The sequence below is a fragment of the Choloepus didactylus genome, chromosome 1 (genome assembly GCF_015220235.1).
Source record: "Choloepus didactylus isolate mChoDid1 chromosome 1, mChoDid1.pri, whole genome shotgun sequence".
Taxonomy (NCBI): Eukaryota; Metazoa; Chordata; class Mammalia; order Pilosa; family Megalonychidae; genus Choloepus; species Choloepus didactylus.
This window is the reverse complement of record NC_051307.1, coordinates 186910934-186929624: the sequence shown is the minus strand read 5'-3', so window position 1 is coordinate 186929624 and position 18691 is coordinate 186910934. Positions and strand designations below refer to the sequence as shown.

Sequence of the window (18691 nt, the reverse complement as noted above, 5' to 3'; positions counted from 1 at the left end):
TGTGAGGGAGCAAATGGAAGTCAGAGAAGGAAAGTCACATGTGTCACCCTCTGCTGGCAGAATTCAAGAGCCTGGACTGTACCCCAGGACACCAAGCAGCTAAATGGGGCTCAATGCAGAAAATGAGGAGCGAGGTCACAGGGCATGCTAGAGAAGAAAGAATAGGGACTTGGGAGCCAGACAGGCTGCAGCGTATGCTACTTGTGGGATTTTGCATGCTTAACAAATCTGACTGAATCTCTTTCCCTCATCTGCAGCTCTCTAGGATTGCTCTGTAAAATGAAATGGAGTAACATCTATAAAGCACTTGACAGACAGTTGGCACCACTCTTGGTCCTCTCCCCAACATGTATCTTATGACCGTTGCACTAGGAAATTGGAAATTTTAGAGAAGTTCTCAAAGTGTTTACAAAAAATATAGTAGGAATCAATTTTATATTTGTAATCAGTGAGAACATCCAATTGTATAGCCTGGACCCCCTCTATCCATGAACTCATTAGTTCCATATGGAAAAGGGTCAGTTATAAACACATCCTAAGCTAGCCATCAGGCTGGCCATCAGACCATGTCCTTTGGGAGGGCAATGGACCTGCCTGCTCCCTCCTTCCTTCTCAGAACCAGAATGATAGAGTTAATGACGGAACATGAAGCAGGAATAATTGCACTTTAACCTTAAATGCAAAAGCCAAGTGATCTGGTAAAATCTTTCCTCAGCAAAAAACCTTCTAAGAAGGGAAAGGAAAATTAAAGCAGGAAACCTAAGAAACACATGGGCAGCCAACCCCTAAGTGGCTGACTTTGGTGCATTCCTGGGCTGTTAAGCAGCAGTCACGCAAGGATCCTCTTACCCCAATGTCAGCAGAGATGAGAATGTGCCAGTAGGCCTTGAAGACTGTAGCTTTGGAAGAACTGACCCTATATGAATTGTCCTCCACTTGTCTTTCTAGCTACTGTACCTTTGCTAGGTGTTAAAAATGCCAAAATGAATGAAAAATGGTCCCTATCCACAATGATCTCACAAATAACAGGAAAAATAGATACTATATTAACCAAGGTCATTAATGCCAGCTGCTCCAGTAGACCCAAAATTACAGTGGCTTAACATAAGACAAGATTATTTCTTGCACACATCACATCCAAATGCGGGTTAGGTGGCCTTCCTTAATCCTATAGTTATACCATCTGAGACACACGATATTCAAGGTAAAAAGATTTGGCTAGAGGATCATGTGGTGGGACTTCAAGGGCCAGGCCCCAAAGTAGTACACATTCGATCACCCCACTGCCAGAAACCAGTCACATGGCCCCAACCTAAGTGTGTGTGAGACTGGGAAATATAGAAAACGTACTAGATCTGCTGAGTACTAACAGTTTCTGCCATAGATAGATGAATACATAATGGAAATGCAATGAGTTAACCACACATTTGGTGCTGTACATTGGAGGAAGTAGTAAATTCTGCTTGGGCAGGTCTAGGAATTCTTCAAGGAAAAGGAGACATATGATATGGGTCCTAGGGAGTAAGAAGAGACAAGTAAAGGAGAGAAGAGGGGCATTTTCAGGCAAAGGTACAGATGCATGAAACGGCATGGCAAGTTAAGGCAGTAGTACCCAATTTGGCATGTCTGGAGCATAGCATGTATGGCAGGTACATGAAGTAGGGACTGGAGTAGGGCATAATTCTGAGGTTAGGAAGAAAATTTCAGGGGTAGGTATAGGCATGCTTGAACCTGAAATCCTTACCAGCTATCAGGAAGAAGTCTATACCTTAAGGTGTAGACAGATATGTGAATCAGATCTTACAGACCGGCAGCCAATAAACAAAGCCTCCCATGTTTTCTAATTCCATGACAAAAAGGCAGCACAGTAGCAATGATCACTGAAGCTTGCTTTAAGTAGCAGTACAAGGTTTCTTTCTATCACTGCCACACCATACAGAGGAAAGAGGGAGAATTTGAGTCAGACATATCTGCACTCAACTCCTTATTCTGTCACTTGAGTTACCCAGCAAGTTACTTTCTGAGCCACATTTTCTCTAAAATATGAATAACACTGCCTCCCATAGCAAAACAGCATACTGATTAAGTGAAATGCTGCTCTTAGAGTAGAGTGGGCCTTCCATACATCTTGTTAGCACTTTCCACTCTCCATTAAGCACACTTTTCGCTCACTCTTTCTAACGCAAAATTTTTGATGGCAGACTTGATGGCCTTAGATTGCTTGCAGAGCTCTCTTTCTTTGCACTGCGATGCCCTTGAGCTCTTTGTCTTTGGAATAAAGCTGTTTAATGCCTTAACTCCTTATTCCTACACACCCAGTGGGCAAAATTCTTGGGTGTTCCTGGAATTAGGGGACCTCTCCTCTCCTTAAAGCCAGGCTGACATTGGAGTCTAGAAGTATTCTCAGATCCATTATCTCATCACATATTGACAATCACCCTCTGAAGTAGATATCATCATTTTCATTTTACAAATGAAGAAGACCACAAAAGGATTTGAAAAGTAAGGCCAAATGTATCTCATTTCATTCGATGTAATTGCCTCTTGGTATAAAAAAAAGTCCACCCTTGAATCCTGCCTTAAAAGATAGTAGGAAAAGATGGAGGTAATTTAGAGACGGTTCTAACATCAAAATTTGCCTCACTAGTCTCCCCTGTAAAGCAGGTATTATTCTCAAAGCACTAAGCAATAAACCCTACCTGGGGAGAAAAAACACAGGAGACATAGCAAACATTGCTTCTGACTCACACTGAACTGAAATAAACTAGGCAGCACAGGATTACCAAATAAAACAGCAGAGCTGTAACAGGTAAGTTAGGATTTAGGGGATGATTATGACCACTGAATCATTATATAGATATTCCTTTTACTTTCTGGTATATTAGAATAGCTAGAGGGAAATATCTGAAATCTCTGAACTATAATCCAGCTGCCTTGATCTCTGATAATATTGTATAACTATATAGACTTTATCTTGTGAATTTTTTAAAAAAAGATCCTCACTTATACCCCCTTATCCTATTTTTCAACTTTAGAGTCTTATGATCATCAAAGACAGTTCCTAATTTTATTAATAAAAGGCCTTGAGTCAGCCCAGAACTAACCCACCCCAATTCCAAATCATCTCAAGCCATTGTGCTCATTATCCTAAAACCTGTCCAACTTTTGGTACTATATAACCATCAGAGTTACTGCAGGTCAGAAAGACAGATTTTTAGGCGGATAGGCTGCCTGATCTTCTACTTAGCGCCTAGCAATAAACTCTTCCTTGGAAACCCTGGTGTCTCAGGAATTGGTCATTTGAGCAAACTGGGCAGAGAACCTATCACTTTTGATCAGTATCACAGAGCCATGTGGTATGAGTATACAAGAATGACTCTTTCTCCTTTTTGGTTAGTATCATTTTACTAAGAAATCACATAAATTCATACATACACAGACACACAAAATGTACAAACATGCACATTCCACACATTTATATGTACATAAACATACACATTTATATTTACACATGACCCAATTAATACAAACAACCTATATGCATTTTTTATGTTTGCTTCATTCTGATAGAGACGGCCACAGTAAAAGGAAAGAGGGGACCGTCTGGATAATCTGACCCTCCCTGCTTCCATCAGAGAACATAAACCAGATGGGAAAAGTACCTGAAGGATATAGCATTTTGTGACTGACGACCCTGAATCAAGAAGCTCAGCCTATTCCTTCTATTAGTTCTTCTACCAGAAAGTGCCAGGGCACTACCCATGTCCTGTCAGCCCACCTCAGAGCTCATCAGCATAGGTACTATGCTCTAGTCCTGGGAGTGTGCTCAGCCTATGCCCGGGACAGTCCAGCAGCGCCAGGGAACCACTCTCAACACTGAGACATGACAGGAGCTGGTGGATAAATACCCTGGTTCCCTTACCCCAAGATGGGAAAAGAATCTGAGCTGTGCTCAGCACATTCTCTCACAGGCTCCCCAGCAGGCCTGTGCCCCCCACTGCCCATGGCAGTTATCCACATGACCCCGTCTTGTTTCTCCACTTCTTTATTATGCTTCTGGAGATCATTGCCCTGATAAACTACATACACAAATCCTTACTTCAGGGTCTTCTTGTAAGGGACCCAGACTACAAAATTCCCCAGCTCTAAAGCCTCCTAACCAAACCAGGTCTCTAACCCCTGACATCAACATTTCTCCCACTAGGTTCTCTCATCCTGACATGTTTTCCAGTCAGTTCCAGAAGAAATGATCACTTCCTCCTTGTACTGAGACTATTTATTTACCTTTCTTCTCCCCTACTGATCTTTAGCAGGGATTATGTCATGAATCTGTGTAACTCTAGCATCTCATGCAATGCGAAGACGTAGCAGGTGTTCAATATATGACAGGTTCGATGAATGGCTGGTGGATGATCTCACCCTCACTCTCTGCCCACCACATGCACATCCCTAACATTTACAGCTTGGTTCTGAAGCCCTTGAGTCAGTCTTAAGAAGCTGCTGAAAGGCTCTTGGAGGTGTCAGGCTTGGGAGCCAGGAGCTCCAAGGGAAGCCCAGACTGCCCTGATAATAAGCTTTCCTATAACTGCAGACACACAGATGAGCCAACTGACAAACCTATGGCCACTGGTCCTTCTGTCTGTGTGAAATGCCCCTAAGAGGAGCCTGCCTGTTTGGAGAGTAAAGAGATTGGATACAAATCACACCACTACCTGTTTCCAGACCCTCTCATGGCCTCCCAGTATGAGTCCCTCTCTTCCTGATATCCCTGTACATTTCTGAAGATCCCATTCCTCTGCTCCCTGGGAACGAGGCTGTCTTGCCTCTAGCTTTTCTGAGGTTGTTCATAAAGGGCTCTGAAAATGCCAAAACATGGTAGCAAAGGAGCTTTTAGAAATGAGCCCAGGCCCTCCAGTATTTCTGATTGTCAATCTGTCACACTTTGTGGTTTATTTGAAGTCTGTTGAGCTCCATGGAAAAATGAACAGAAAGCCAGAGCTGTACCAATTACCATCCAGATGAAGGTTTAACACTGTGGAGGGAGGTAGTTTCTATTTATTGACTCAACTTAGAAAACTGTTTAGAAAGTTTCCTGGAAGGTACTAGAAGGGACTTGATCTAGGGAAAACTCTGGGTAGGAATGTTTTTATGAGACTCAGAGTCAACACCATAAAGAAAATCAGCATCACAGCGAGGGAGGGATGCTGGCATTCCTGGCATTCCAGCACATCTGGTGGGGACTGAACCCGGCCAGCAACAGAAAAGCTGTTTCCAAACATTTGCAAGTCTCTTTGTTTGGCAGTGCTATAGAGGCTGTGTTAAGAAGCCTGGCCTGGGTGTTATGGAAACAAAGTTTCATATGAAAGTTCATCCAAGGTGTCTCAGTTTACTATCTGAGACAAGCTCCTTGACCAGTTGCTATTCTGTTCCATTTCTACATTTCAAAGTGGAAGATAATCTTCTTCCTTAAGGGAAGTAGGAAAAGGAACTGATATTTATAGAGCACCCACTGTATTTCAAGCTCATATTAGGTGTTTTACATGAATTATTCCATTTAATCATCACAACAGTGTGAAAAAGTTAGGTAGCATAAGATAGCATATAGCAGTCAGAGCTCAGTCAGGAGAACAGGTATCACTGTATGCATTTTAGCAGGAAGGGATTTAATACAGGGATTACTAAATACAGGGCTGGGGAAACAAAGGCCAGTGGGAACCCCTGCTAAGTTTGAGGAAATTAGAAAATACTAGGATCATGAGAAGCCCCTGCCAAAGATCTCACCCACATGACACTATTAAGAGGGGGCCCCATAAACTCATCTGGAAGCCACTGTAAACACTGGGTCTGTTATATGTCCACATGGCTAGTCAACAAAACCAGAAGGCAATAAATGCTTTTCCTTCTCTTCTGTCTTCCAAGGCTGCAAGAATGTCTTGAGCTGGCAGGATCTAAACCAGAACCCTGATTCTGACTATGGGCTAGGGAGTCTGGAAAATAAAATGTCCAGTCAGCTAGGGAGTCTAGAAAATATAATTTCTAGCCCACATCAAGCAAGGAAGAACTTAAAATTAACTATCAATATCCAGCATAGAGAAGTACTATTACATCCATCTGCTTATTGAAGAAACTGAGGTTCTAAGAGGTTAAATAACTTTGCCCAAGTTCCCTCTGCTAGGTCATGGTGGAGCTGGGATATGGATAAACCTGAGTCCCTCTGCCTCCAAAAGCCAAGAGAATGAAAAGAATTTTGAGTAATGTGAAGGCACAGATTTTCTACCCAGATTCAGAGAGGGCATTTCTGTTCTTTGGGTGCTGCTCACCCACCAACCCTGAGTGGGGGACATAAATAAGGCACTCATGGTGAAGTTTTCCCATCAACCATGCAAGAGTCTATTTCACATGCATACCTAGTGACTAGGAAGAGTCTGAAGGCAAAATACTAAAAAAAAAAAAAAAAAATTCAAGTGTAATCAGGAGAATTCAAGATCAAACCACAGTGAAATACTCTTTCATATCCACCAGACTGGCGAATTCTCATACACTGCTGATGGACATGTGAATTGGTACAACCATTTTGGAAAACAATTTGATATTACCTCTTAAAGTGGAATGTGCATAGGACCTGTGAGCAAGAAATTCCACTAATAACAATATGTCCTAGAGAAAGTCTTGCAATTGTGCATCATAAAATAAAAAATGTACAGAATGTTTATAATAGCTTTGTCCATAATAGACTGAAACTTAAAAAACAGTGCTCACTTTGGCAGCACATATACTAAAATTGGAACATTATAGAGAAGATTACACAAGGATGATGCACAAATTCACGAAACATTTCACATTTTTCATGCATGACTGTATTGTAAATCCACAGCTTCACTAATCAAAAAAAAAAACTTTAATGGCCATTCATCAGGATGAATACATATAGTTGTACAATGGAATATTACACAGCAATGGAAATGAATGAATTATCATTAAATTAAATAAGATGAACTTCAAAGGTACTGAGAGAAAAAAATCAAGTCACTCATGCAGTACTATTCCATTCATATAAAACGTAAAACAAGACAAAACTAAATAACATACTATTTATAATGCATGCATATGTCATTAAACTATAAAGAAAAGGAAGGTAAATATTAATTTAAACTAAAAACTAATAGGTTATTTTAGGGGGATGCAGGAATGGGATGGAATCAGGGAGAGGGCTCAAAGAGGTCATCTATGTTCTTGATATTGGTCTATTTCTTACTGAGTTCAAGGGTATCTATTTGATTTCTTATTCCTTATAGTACACACATATGTTATATACTCTCTTTCATGTGCATAATATTTTCACATTTAAAAAAAGTCCAGTGGAGATTTTCTGTCAGTCTCTGCCTTTCTCCAACCCCACTCAACTACAGCAGTAACTTTGCACTAGGCATATTCATTGGACAGCCATCCCATTCTGATCTTTCAAACACAGCCAACTCATGCATACTCTGAGACAATATAAGCTTTACTGCAGGCATATGAACTCCATCCCCAGAATTCCTCCTGACTACTCTTACTTGCCAGCTCCACAATACAGGGTAATGTACTACAGTGTTTAAAGGCATGAATTCCAGAGCCTGATTGCCTGGATTTGAACCCCAAACCTGTCACTGACCAGCTGTGGGACCTTGGGAACATTATATAACCTCTGTATTTCCCAACCAGTAAAGTAGTACTTACATCATGGGGTTGTTGTTATGAAGATGCAATGAGCTAATGCATGTAAAACACTCAGAAGAGTGCCAGGCAGACATTGAATATTAAATTATTGTCCATTCTTGTTATTCTCACTTTTACTCTTGCAGATTCCTTGATCACTCCCATCCTTCTGGTTTAACCCCACATCTTAGTTCCTACTATGTATTTGGTCCCACTCTTAAGAACAAGGGTCAGCAAACTATGGCCTGAAGGCTAAATTTGGCCCACTGATTGCTTTTGTAACCAAAGTTTTATTGGAACACAGCCACATCCATTGATTTGTGTACTGTCTGTGGCTGCTTTCTTGCTACAACAGCAGAGTTGAGTATTTGCAACAGAGACCATATGACCTGCAAAACTATCAGGCCCTCTATGGAAAAAGTTTGTGGACTCCTGCTTAACAATATGGTTGAACTCGGCTCTCCTGGCTTTGACCTTGTCCCTCACCCATATGCTCCTTACTCCGGACTCAGTTCTGGATATCTGTGCTCCAACATCAGGCACAATAACTAGTGCAGGCGACAAAATCTTGTGTCCTTGGGCTAAAGGGACCATGAAGTCAAATCCACCCTCCAATGACCATATCTCATCAAGGAAAGTAAATTGGACACATCCAGCACCCAGGCTAATTTTGACCACATCAAGGCATGTGATAGCAGACTCTGCCCTCTGAGATCTCAGTACCTTGTATTAGAAATTTTCAACAGAATAGCATTGTGATTATCTCTCTTTGGAATAGAAAATGTAAGGAAACAAAATGGAGATGCTGCTGTTAATACACCTATAAACACCTACAAAGATAGTTTTTCACTGTCAGCATGAACTGCCCATTAAAAATGCCTTAAATCTTAAATATAACCTACTTTATCCCCCTAAGTAAGACAAAGCCATTAAGTCAATAATTATGAAGGTATATGATTCCCTTAATGAGTCTTAGGAGGAATCAAGTCGATATGAAACAAGCATCTTTTTTTTTTTTTTTTTAATGCAGTCCCTATTTGGCTACCTTGTCCCCATGACCTCATTGTCCCAAGACACCAACCTTCTTTGCAGTTCTCAGTGTGCAGTCCTCCCACAGGGTGAAGAGGTGACTCAAAGGTAAAGACTAATCAAAAAAAAAGAAAGAAAGAAAAGAAAAGAAACCAGAAAAATGCAAAGACAGGGAGTTTCAGCAAATCACCATCCTTACCAGGGAAAGAAAAAACAGGAATGCCCTCCTCTGTGTGCTATTTTGGTCACATGTGATTAATAGCCTGTCATACTGTCAGGAGAATCCAGACTCCATCAACTCAACACATGGCAGCTCTGTGCACCAAGGCAGGGCACACTTCCATGCAAAACGTGCCAGGGGGATGCACTGTGTGTGTATATATATAGAACCAAACCTGCCACTTGCATCCCTTGATCCTGAAATACTGCTGAATTCCTCCCCAACCCCCTTCCCAAAGTGTGTGTGTTTTCCCATTCATTCAGCAAGCAGCTGTGAAAGCTATTATACAGCCTACATAGCAACAGAAAAGGATCTGGTGAGTGTTTAATGAGGGGGAGGTGTGATAAAAGGGATAGGGCAGTTAAATTGGGTAACTTAGAAAAGAATGAGGTAAGATAATGAATATGTTGTCATGGAAACCAGGTCAAAGTCTATAACCTAGTACTTCTCTAAGAAACATTCTGTATTCTGAGAAATAGGCAAATCTTGTAGTTTTTGATTCATGAATATTATCTTCATAGAGATATTAACAGTCCAGTCAGGGTATTTCATTTCCCCACCCATTAGTGAAGCAATACATAAATGAGATATAAAGCAGGCCCTCAAGAATAGAAGAATGCAAAATCCCTTTTGTGAATCCTAAAAGGACTCGCTATAATTTATATAATTTCATTCCTTATTAAATTGGCTGCCACTTTTCTCTGTAACTCTCATAAACATTCTATTTTCCAAGGCTGGTCTTTAATAAAATATGCACCCAAGAACACCCAAAAAATTGATAGATTTCTGTAAAGTTTGGCCTCACAACTAAATGTGCCTCAACTCTCTATATCAACACAGCCCTTTCAATAATCATCCCTGGAATTTGCTGGGCTGTGAAAGCAAATCTGATTCCCCTGGGTGAATTTATAACTCCTCCTTTCAGCACATAGAATTTAAAGTGACTTTAAAACACATAGTAAAATATATTTTGAAATAATTTCAAAGTTACAGAACAGTTGCAAAAAAAAATACAAACCCCTTACAGAGAACTCAAACTTACACCCTACCCAGATACCCAGATCCACCAAGATTTAACATTTTCCTTACTATTCTAACCATCCATCTATCTTTCTATCATAAAATAGTAAAATATAAAGGAAACCAAAAAGTCAAGGCTCAACAAATATAAATCTAAATGAAAGATTATCAGGGAGAGAGTGGGTAGTGCAATATGGGTGTGTAGCCCATAATTTTCATTGTGCTAGTTGAACTAACAATTTGACTGAGTTTCCTAGAGGTTAAGGCAAAAGAGAAAGCATTAAGAATATCAAATGAATGAGTAAAATAGAGCATCTTTCAGATTAAGTCAAGCTTTTCTTAGAGCTCAATACTGAAAGGAATTTCTTATTTGAAGGTTCATATATGGATCACTGAGAGATACTGTGCACAGCAGTGCAATGGCACATGCAGTAATGAGTTTCATTAGGACTTTCAGGCAAGAAATCAAAGTCAAACCCCTGAAAGTGTCAATGCCAATGCACATAAGCCCAAAATGGAACCCTCATGCTTAACCCCAAGTCAGCAATTGAAATTTTGTTACTTTTTCTTGTGAGCACTGAGTTCTCCCAAAGCCTGAAACCTAAAGCCAACCAATCACAGGCAGCTCCAATCTAGTTTATGTGTCTTGTGTGTCCCCACCCCACCCCTCTGGCCTGGTGTTAGCCAAGTAAGGATAATATTTTGATACAGCCAATAGAGTCATTTATACTGATTGCTTCCTTATTGGTTGTAAAACCTTGCCCTTTCTACCACTCTTCAGAGCTCCCTTCTACTTTCTGGATGGGTTGTTGCCTGATTCATGAATTGCTAAATAAAGCTGTGAGATCCTAACTTTCATGTTGTTAAAAAGTTTCTTTTATCCAAAGCAATTCTGAAGGTTAGAGAAAGAGAGGGTATGGAGGACGAGAGGGGAGGGGAAAATGTAGAAGACTACAGCGCATTTCAATTTGTCCTACTTGATCCAAGAAAAATAAAACTTTCAAGAGAACTGTCATATACCCACTTCCAAATAGCACTCTTTCAACCAACCTTTAGTTAAGAATTAGAGAGCAGCAGACAGACTTTTATTCTCTGACCTCAAAAGCAGATATACTGATGTATTTTTAAATTATCATTATTATAAATGGACCAGGCTGACAACCTTACATGAATATGAAAAGACAAGTTCAAGACTCTCCTACCAACTCTCAGAAAACGGTGTTATTGCAAAGGCATGATTACAAAGGAGAAACTCTTAGCGCTGGTCCTGAAGAGTTCACAATGCAGCTGTGTCATCCTGAAGACGTTGACTCCATTCATACTCTTGCATTTGCAGAGGCTGTTAATTCTCATCAAACCTGCGTGGACTTCTCTGTATTTCCCAGCCCCGTGTGCAGTTAGGTTGGGGCTACATGACTGAGTTCTAATTTTAGGGATGTGGGTGAAATGAAGTAAGCCCTTAAAAAGTCCAATGTAACCCTCCAGCTTGCTTTCTTCCCTCTTTTGGCAACCTTAGAAGTGTTATGTTCCAGACAGCGTGGCCACAATATGAAGGAAGGCTGGCTTCCCGACCTGCATCCAGCTGTGACATGAGAGAGAAATAAATTTTAATCGTGCTAAGCTACTGAGACTTCAGTGTTCACCTAGTGAGTCAGTAAGCATTGATTTACCCTGATGACTAATACACTTGGCAGACTGAAAACTGCATTCACCTCACTATTTGTCATTTTTTTAAAAACAGTGCTAATTTTATTACGGATGTAATATATTTTGGTTTAAATATTTTTATAAAAATACAGATTTAAAAAGTCATAAGATATAATTAATGTACTATCTTTGGATAAGTACCCTTCTAAACAGAATTCTACATGAAGAGATACAAATATAATTAGAAAGAAAGATAGATAAATGGTGGATAGCAGATAGGTAATACATACATAATAGACGATAGGTACTTTGATAGGTGATAGACAGGCAGGTAGACACAATGCTAAGATATGCTTACGTAAGTTTCAGGTAGGCATAGTTTCCACATTTATTTCAACCAGTGATCATATACAACCCAACTCTGTTAATTTATAAATGTTAGCACTAAGCACTGAACAGTAGCCTGAGATTAGCAGTTAGAAAATAAAAGACTATTTTAACTCAAGTTTTTCTTCTCCAGAGCCTGCAACTGAATTCCAACTCACTACTGCCTCATATTAACTTTTTTTTCATTCACTCAGTCAACTTCTCCAATGCCAATTATTGCTTAACTAGTGAAAAATTTTAATGATAGCACGTTGTTGTTTCTTTCAATTTTCTTGACAATTTGTGTTTCCTTTTCTGTAAACTGCTTGTTTTCTTTAAGGGTATTTATTTATTGATTTGTAAGCTCTTTATAAATTGAAGATATTAATCTTTTACCTTTCATACTTGTTCAAAAATATTTTTAATTCATTCAAAAATTAAAATATTTTCTTTTAATTTAATTTATGATGATTTTTATATATAGAATTGTGTATACATGGTAAGTATTAAAATCCATAAAATTTTCCTTTATGATTTCTCTCATGGTTAAGATTTTCTTTACTTCGAAATAACATGAATATATGCTTATATTTTCCAAGTATTCCAATAGTTTAATTTTTTTTTCACCTTTAAATCTTTAAGTATGGTGCAGTGTTTTGGTCTGATATATTTTTACTTTATATGGGAATTATTCTTCTATTACTTATAATTCACTTTAATCAGGAATAGTCATACATTTTTTCCTTATTAATATAATGGATTATCATCATATATTTTTATTAATAAATCACCTTTAAATTCCTGAAATAAAACTTACTTAGTCATAGCATATAATTCCTTTAATATACTAAATTTCATGCATTTATCATTTGTTTAGAATTTTGCATTTCTATTTCTAAGAGAGAATGGTCTGTAGTTCTCTGTAGTTATGCTAGTTATAAGGAAAACAAGCAAAAACTTGCCTTTATATGTTCAAATATTTCAAATGGCACAAGAATATTGTGCTTTATAATGGTTTGAAAGAACTCATTCCTAAAACAATATGCCTGCATAAAAAAATGACATTTTTCATAATTTCTGGTTCTATTCAGCTTTTTCCTACCTCTCCTATAATCAGTTGTTTTTTCATATTGCTCCATAAAATTATTCTTTTGTCCATGTATTTATCTGTATTGGTTTATATTGTATTGTAGTTTTGTGTATTAGCATTCATTGGCATAGAATTCTACTTTTTTCTATATGTGTTTATAAGCACATACAAGTAACTATTTATTTATAGCTCCATGATCATTTCTAATAAAGTATATGACTATTTCTTTTATTTCCCTGATTAGTTTTTTGCAAGTTTTGTCTATGTTATTGGTCTTGATCTTTTCAAGAGAAAAGAAAAAAAACAAAAATTCTAGTATTTGTCAATTTTATTATTTTTAAATGTATTAATTCCTACTTATGTTTTCATTCATCTTTTCCTTGGATTCACACAACAACTATTAAATAAAGTCTATTAATATTGTTGATTTTTCTTTATTCTGTTTTATCTACTTAATATTTAAAATATTGCTATTACTTGATTTTTCCATTTTTTTTTTATTTTGTACATTCCTGTGTAATTCATTATTTAAAAGGTTTACAAATGTTATTTTTTCATTTGAATTTCACCATTAGTAATGTAGATTACATCCCAGGGCAGATTTAATTTTTTTTCATAAAATTTCACTTTTTCTGAGATCGACTCTGTTTCCTTTTCTTTAAAATTGCATGTAACATGTGTCCATCCTCTAATTTTCAAGCTACATACTGCAACCTATTTAGGGGTGTCCACTAGAAACCTCATGTAATTGGATTTCATGTTTTTCTAGGGTTTTTTCACATTTATATTTGCCAGATAGGTTTAATGCTCTGTGATGGTTAGGTTCATATGTCAACCTAGGTGTCTAGTTAAGCAAGCTCTGGCCTAACCATTACTGCAAGGACATGTGTGGCTGGTTAATAAAACAGAAGGCTGGTTTATTAAATCATCAGTCAATTGGCTGCAGCTGTGACTAATTACATCAACGAAGGGCATGTCTTCCACAATGAGAGAATGCAATCAGCTGGATTTAATCCAATCAGTTGAAGACTTTTAAGGCAGACAGACAGAGGACCTTCACCACTTCTTCAGCTAGCCAGCAAAGCATTTCCTGAGGAGTTCATTGAACACTTTCATCAGAGTTGCCAGTTCGGTGCCTGACGAATTCATCGAACACCCTCATTGGAGTTGCCAGTTTGCTGCCTTCCCTACGGAATTTGGAATCACGCATCCCCACAGTTGCATGAGATGCTTTTATAAAATCTTACATTTAGATATCTCTTGTTGATTCTGGTTCCCTAGAGAACCCTAACTAATACATGCTCCTAAATGTTTTGTTACCATATTGTACTGCAAGACAATTTTAAATGTGGAAAATAGCAATTAAAATCAGATTCAAGTGTGTGGGTGCACATATGCCTATGCAAGAGTATGTGTGAAATTGTGCCTATGTGCTCACATATGTGGGAGTACATGCATGCGTGTGGTGTGTAACCTGAAGCCAAAGATGGCCAGAGATTAAGAAGGCCCAGAAAAAAAACATAATAACCATATCTCCCAGGGCGTGTTCATTAGCTTCTTGACTCTTCACAAAGAGAGCCACTCTGACAGGGCAGCTGTAGCCAGATCCTGTAAAATACTGTGAGCTATCATATTTCTATGAAGGCAGATGCCTATGGGCAGCACATGGGGAGATAAGCTCAAAAGATGCAGAAGGACAGGTGAAAGCTAATTTAAATAAAAGGATGAAATTGGGGCTTCACAAGAGAGTGACACTTTCAGAGCTGAAGAATTTTATTTTATATATTTGTACATATAGGTCTCAGTGGTAATATCTGAATAAACAATTACAGCTTGTCTGAGCCTTTGAATAATCACATTTGTAATGGTGTTATAATATTTCTCTCAACTCTCCATTTGGAGCCTCAGAGTAATTTCTTCACATTTAGAGACTCATGCTGGCACCTATCTGGATTGCCTGAACCCCAAGAAACCTTTCTCTCCAAGCACTGTGCTGCAATGGCCCAACTGAGCTACCTAAATCATCTCATGTGAATAACCAAAAGGACCTCCCCCAACACAGGGTCCTGGCCAGCTGCCAGATTCTGGTGACTGGGCTGAATCAATCTTCTGTTTTTAGAAAGAGTAGCAAAGATCAAGCCCTGTCAAAGAAAAGAGGTGAAGTCTAACTTTCCTGAAATGTCATGGGAGCACACTCTTTGGAATTCATTATTCCACCAAGGTATTCTTAGAGCAAGGATACATCTGCTCTCCATCCATTTATTTAAAATTAAAACATCCAAAAGAAAGAATGTTATGATTTTTTTTCCAGCAAGATATAAAATATGTCTCCTTCAAATGAAGCAACATTTTAATACAGTCCTGGGATGTTCACACAGTTTTTCAAAAGTGAGAACAATTCACTACCTTCATTAAGAAGCCTTTATTTCCTCAGGCATTCTCTCTTCCACTTTTTATGGTCTACAAGTTGAGCTCACCTGCTCAATCAGCCTACAGTCATAGGTATCAGGGGAAAAAAGCTTAAATACATTTCAGATGTAAATGGGCATCTTGGAGGGGGGCATCATGAGTAAAGAGCCCTCCTCACACACCTGTGGCCTCCCGAAGGCAGCTGCTCCCACAGAGTCCACTATGACCTGTTGGCAGTTGGCCTACCAACCTAGGAAAGGACCCACTTAGGTGCTAGTCTATTTCACTCGCATCAGGCCATTGGCAGCTTGAGAGCTTCAGTGTTCTGCCATTGCCTGCTTCAAAGGGGCCCCTAAATACTCTACCAAGAACTACTTTACATACCTGTCTTTCCTTCTTAATTATTTTATTAAATATACAATATAATCAATATGAAAAGAAATACGATAATGAATGAAGCACAGGTGTTTCATGTAGGGTTCAGCAAAGCATAATAAAACCAACTTCCAGGGAAAATGGCAGAGTAGGGAGCTCCAGGACTCAGTCCTTCAACCAAAACAACTATTAAACAGGCAGGAACTGTAGGAAGCAAATATTTTGAAACTCTGGAGGCCAGAATAACACTGTACAGCATCCAAGGAAGAGCAGGAGGAAGAAGCAGATAAATTACAGTAAAGAACAGTAATTTCTCTCTCCATGAGGTGGCTACCAGTGCCCATCTCCCACTCTCGTGGCAGGCCACTGTGCAGTCCAGTCCCCAGCTAGCTCACTGGTGATAGAAGAGGATGTAAAAATCCTCTTTTCCAAGAACAGGGATAGGCATGACCAATCACTGATCATGGCTTTTGATTAGAGTATTTGGATCACTGGGGGCCCAGCTCTGAGGGCAGCCGTTGTTTCAACACTCCCTGGAGAAGGGCAGAGCAGTGGAGATTTAAATCACAGGGCTTACTCAGGGCTGTGGGGGTGAGTTAGCTGAAGGGCTGCATTTGCTAGCAGGCCAGGGAAGATCAGCTTTGGGGAGCCATCAGAAAAGATTTTGGTACCCTTCCTGATCGCCTCCCCAGAGCACTTTGGAGCTGGTCTGCACTCCCTTCATGGATCCCTGGCCCTGTATTGGCTGGGAAAGACTGAATACCAGAATTTTCCCTACAGGCAAAAGCAGCTTGAGATAACCAAAGCAGTGTAAAAAACTACGGAGGTGGACAGTCTGAGACAAAGGACTGCAGGTTTTAAACCCCTGGAAGAGAGGGGTGTCTCCTGGGAAACAGAGGGGACAATGAAACTTACGTAAACAGGGGGATTCCAAAACAACTAAAAAGTGAAAGCCCAGGACAAGACAGGGAATTCACATTGGGCAGACCTTCCTGATATGAGGGCTGAAGCTCAAGAAAATCTGTCATATCACCAGCCGATTATAAAACCAAGAAACAGACATCTCAGGGAATAAATCCCAGAGTTAGTATTTTAAAATGTTAAAATGTATGGTGAGCAACAAAAGGGTAAAAGACAAAGAAACAAGAAATGATGGTCTATCCAAAGGAAGAAAATAAAAATACAGAAAACACCAATGAAGAAGATGAGAATGTGGCTATACCAAACAAAGTCTTTTAAAAAAAAAAAAAAGGTCTTAAAAATGCTCAAGGAGATGAAGGAAAATAAAGAGAAAGAGCTAAAGGATATCAGGAAAACAATTAATGAACAATATGAGAGTCTCAGTACAGACAGAATTTTAAATTTTAAAAAGGAACCAAACAGAACTATTGGAATTGAAGACTATAATAACTGAAATGAAAAATGCCCAGGAGGATTTCAAGAGTAGACTGGAGCTAGTAGAAGAAACAATCAGAGAACTTGAAGACAAGACACTTGAAATGAGTCAGGCTGAGGAGCAGAAAGAAAAAAGATTAGTAAAAGTGAAAGTAGCCTGAGACACCTCTGAAACACATGAAGCACACCAATATACACATTATAGGAGTACCAAAAACAGAAGAAAGAAAGAAATAATTACAGAGAACTTCCCAACTTAGCAAAAGACATAACTATGCATATCAAAGAAGCCCAGAGAACACCAAACAGGATATACATGAAAAATACATTTCATCATATATTAATCACATTATCAAATGCAAAGGACAAGGAGAGAGTTCTGAAAGCTGCAAGAAAAAAGCAATATGTTACATACAAGGGAGTTCCAATTAGATTGAGTTCCGATTTCTCATCAGAAACAACAGAAGCAAGAAGGCTATGGGTTGAAATACTTATAGTGTTGAAAGAAAACAATAGCCTTCCAAGAATTTTATATCCAGCAAGACTCTTTCAAAAATGGGGGAAGATTAAGATGTTCTCAGATAAACAAAAGCTGATGGAGTTCATCACCACTAGACCAGCCCTACAAGCAATGCTAAAGGCAGTTCTTCAGACTGACAGGAAAGGACATTAGACAGGGATTCAAAGCAACATAAAGAAAGAAAGACCTGTGGCAAAGGTAACCATTTGCGTAATTATAAATACCAGGGTTATTGTATTGTATTGTTTGGTATGTAATTCTACTTCTTACTTCCCACAGGTGCTGAAATGCAAATGCATAAAAAGTAATGATAAATCTGTATTTGTACACACAATGTACAAAGACATACATGGCAACAAGTACAGAAAAATGGTGAGAGGAGAGAGGGGTAGAGGAATAGTGTATGTGCATGCTATTAAAGTTAACTTGGTATCAAACCAATATAATTGTTATATATTTAGGATGTTAAATTTTAACTCTATGGTAACAACAAGAAAAATAGACGAAAGGTATATTCAAATAGAAATGAGAAAGCACTTAGTATGGTACAACACAAAAAAGCGATAAATATAAAAGTAGGCATAAATAGAAGTGAGTGACAGAAAAGGTATAAGACCTACAAAGCTAAATAGGAAAATGGCAAAAGAAAGTCCTGTACTATCAATAGTGACATTAAATGTAAATGGATTAAACTCTCCAGTCAAAAGGTAGACATTGGCAGAATGAATTAAAAGAGCATGACCCAACTACATGCTGTCTGCAAGAGACTCACCTTAAAGTCCAAGACACAAGTAGGTTGAGGGTGAAAGGATGGAAAAAATATATACCATTCAAGTACTAACCAAAATAGAATTGGGGTGGCTATAGTAATATCAGATAAAAGAGACTTTAAGTTGAAAACAGTTATGAACAGGTAAAGAGG

General features: G+C 38.7%; 1 pseudogene; it reads left to right on the top strand.

Annotated features, from left to right (window-relative positions):
• Positions 1–6751: 6751 nt before the first annotated feature.
• Positions 6752–6846, top strand: LOC119510512 (annotated as a pseudogene).
• The last annotated feature ends 11845 nt before the right edge of the window (positions 6847–18691 follow it).